The 3554-nt window shown below is 35.2% G+C and overlaps 1 pseudogene across 1 annotated transcript; it reads left to right on the top strand.

Annotated features, from left to right (window-relative positions):
* The first annotated feature begins 711 nt into the window (after nt 1-711).
* Nucleotides 712-1755, top strand: LOC309590290 (beta-1,3-galactosyltransferase 2-like; annotated as a pseudogene). Its single transcript has one exon. The product of its transcript is annotated as a beta-1,3-galactosyltransferase 2-like (transcript).
* The last annotated feature ends 1799 nt before the right edge of the window (nt 1756-3554 follow it).

Here is a 3554-nt window from a genome sequence, read left to right as displayed (position 1 = left end):
AGATTGACAGGTATTTTGCATATATATATATATATAATATCAAAAGATTGATTATAACATTGCATTAAATTCACATTTATAGTTTACATATATTCCAATATCTAAATATGTATCTGAATAAGTTCTGTTCTATCTGAGAAAATGGTTATTTTAAATACTGTATTTACTTAGTTTTATTTATTTCTTGCTGTATTTATCATACCGTATTTATCTTAGGAACAAAAGCCTGAAAATGAAATAATGAATTTTTTTAAGTGGTTTTTTTTGTTTGTTTGGGTTTTTTTTTGCTTCTATGAAAATTTTTACAATTTATTCTAAAATGAAATAATGGGATAATTTTAATAAAAAAAAAGGAACCTTGAAGAATCAGAAGCCTGCAGATTGCTTTTATCTTCCTGTGTCACTGAGGAAAACAATTACAAATTAACTGCTCTTCTGACAAAATATCTGTCCAATTTAAAAATAGCTTTTTGTGCATCCTCTCAAAGCTGCCAACATGACCTACTGTAGTGGGTTCTTCTCCTCTGCTTGGGATTGCACCAAGAGAAATGTTTTCCTGATTGACTCCATCTCTCTCATTACAGCAATATATTTGGGTTTCTATTTTTTGAATTCTGATCACCTTGCTGTTCTAACTGAAAATAAAGTTCAAAACAATGATGACATAGAAGAAAAAGACATACTTTAACCAAAAGGTATGATAATCTTCAGATGGAAAGTGAAGGTATTTTACATAAAAATATTATTTCAAAATTCAAACAATTCTTATGGAAAGAAAATGGAGAACTACTAGCTGAAAATGAGAAATTTGGGAATAAAAACAGATCCACTTCAACGCGGTCGCTTAAATTCATTATTAATGAAAAGGAGAAGTGTAAAGATAAAACACCTTTCTTGATATTGCTAATAGCAACTACAGCTGCTGAAATTCAGCACAGAAGTTCCATCAGAAAAACCTGGGGAAATGAATCTGTGGTTCCAGGAGTTGAGGTTGCTCGGTTGTTTTTGCTGGGCATTGAGAGCAAGGGTCCAAATGAGGTCCTACTGAGAGAAAGTGAGCACTATCACGATATTATTCAACAGGACTTCCTGGACACTTACCATAACTTAACTCTTACAGCTTTGATGGGCATGACGTGGGTTGCCTCTTATTGCAGTGGCTCAAGCTTTGTGATGAAGACAGACATTGATATTTTTGTTAATACAATGTACCTAATAGAAAAGCTCCTCAGGCCTCTTTCACCTCCTCCACAAAATTATTTCACAGGCTGTCTTATGAAAGGGCATAAGCCTATTCAGGATAAAGAAAGTAAATGGTACATATCAGAAGAAGAATACCCAGGTGACAAATACCCTCCTTTTTGTTAAGGAACTGGCTATGTCTTTTCTGGAGACCTGGCTTCAAAAATTGTCAATGCTTCTCTAACAATAACATGTATACATTTGGAAGATGTTTATGTAGGGCTCTGTCTTAAGGCAAAGCGAATACAGATAAGTCATTCATTGTTTAACATGTAGGGGGTCCCATTTTCTCCTTGTCTGTACAATAATATAATTATACCTCATCATATTTGGACAAATGAGCACATATTCTATTGGGAAACACTGCAAGAGAAGAACCCACATGTCAGGCAGAACAGAAAGACCCATAATGGAGAGTCCTTTCTTTCCTTCACAATGGACAAAACAGCAAATATTTTCTTAGAAACAGAGCTTTTATGTAGTGATAATTTTCAATGTTCAGGGCCATCCTGAATCAGAGGTACAGTTTTTGTATTAGGTTGCATTCAAAGGATTTTTCTTCCATAAAGCAGGCTTTCTCTGTTGACTGAATACTGCTTGGTACCTTACTTTGTTTTGGATGAGGTGACAATTAATTCTCATACTGTTTTAAAATATGGCAAGAGATCAACTATACTGAAGAAAAAGCAATGAAGATGCAATGAAACTTAATTTTTCATTAACAAGTAATAATCAGTTAATGTGTTAATTTTATATTGCTCAGCTGTAATTAGTCTATGTACCAGTACCTTTACTCAGATGGCATTTCAATGTGACTGAAGAAGAAAGCATGCATGATATCCTATGCTGGTGAATTAGTGATAGTAATATGGATGGAAACAACTTTTTTTAAGAAAATCTAATATTAGGATTTGCCAGGTCTCTCTTAGTGCATGCAGCTGCTATTACTCTCTGTAGTCATATATACAAAGAACACCTCGCACACAAGATACCCCTTGGTTGTTATTATGGAGATATAATAAACAAGAGGAAAATTAAATGCTGATAGAGTATTTGACAGGAACATATTAAATTCCATTTTGGGGTACCCAGCCATGTACAAAATATCCTCATGGCTAAGGAAAAAATAAAATTATGTTTAATAACCTTGCAAGCTAAAAGTTTGAGTCAAAATGTCTATGTAAGTAAATTACTTTCCAGATTTCTCTCCAACCAAGAATATAAATTATCTGCTACTCCCAATAAGAATTAAGAGACCTTTATAGTAATTACTGAGTGGGCCAACTGTCTGGATTATTGAATGGCTAGAAAAAAGCACCTGTAGCTTTTCAGGAAGCTTCTCAGTTGCATGTGGGAATCAAAATGTCAATCACATAAGTACCAAATACTTCAACCGGAGCTGAAGTGAGAAAGTGAGAATACAAGATATGTGTCCCCACCGTCATTTTGTAAGCATACCTTATGATGTTTAAGAAAGAAACCTAAATGAATTATATGTCTTCATGTGGAGAAAATAACCCTTTTCTGCAGTTGCTCAGAAAAAGCCAAAATACACTTCCTTTAGGAAATTCACCTATAGAAATCAAGGTTATGGACTGAGTTTCCTTTTTTTCCTCTTGGTAAGCAGGTTATTTCTATGTGTTGCCCACTGAGTCCAAAGATTTGAACCATTTAGAGAGAAACCAAAGGAGAAAAACATGAATTACCAGGAGTCTTGATTAAAATGACCAGCAATGAAAACCTGAAGAAGCTGGAACTCTTTTCTCTATGCCATCGTCTATGGTTATGTTACACTAATATGCCAGCAGTAACTTAGCTGATCTGCCCTGGGAGAGAGGTAAGGATTAGATTGTACTTTTCATCCGTACAACTAAAGAAAGCCCTGAGCAGCCTGGTCTGATCTCACAGCTACCACTGCTTTGAGCAGCGGGCTGGGGACTGGAGACCTCCTGAGCTTCCTTTCAAACAGCATTATCTTGTGATCCTATGATTATATGACATGATATGATTATAGGAACTTATCTAAAGCATGCTGAGATTCTGACTGATTGCAGTGGCACTTGGACGAGAACGAAGACACACTCCAGTAATAATAATTCTTACTGAGAAGGGACTTGCTTCAGAATGCTGCCTACTAGAGCTGTCAATACTTGCTGATGCAAATTTTCCAATTAAGTCCAAAAAAGAGTGCTTACTTGGAGAAGTTTACTGAGTGTGTCAAAATAATACGTGTATTATGACTGTGCAGTTAGAATAATGTGGGCTCTAACAAAATGGGATGTGTATCTGGCACCAGAAAGAGAGAACAAGCC

The sequence above is a fragment of the Platalea leucorodia genome (assembly GCF_965183815.1).
Source record: "Platalea leucorodia genome assembly, chromosome: 5".
NCBI lineage: Eukaryota > Metazoa > Chordata > Aves > Pelecaniformes > Threskiornithidae > Platalea > Platalea leucorodia.
Note: the sequence above shows the minus strand (reverse complement) of the source record. Positions and strands in the feature narration are given on the sequence as shown.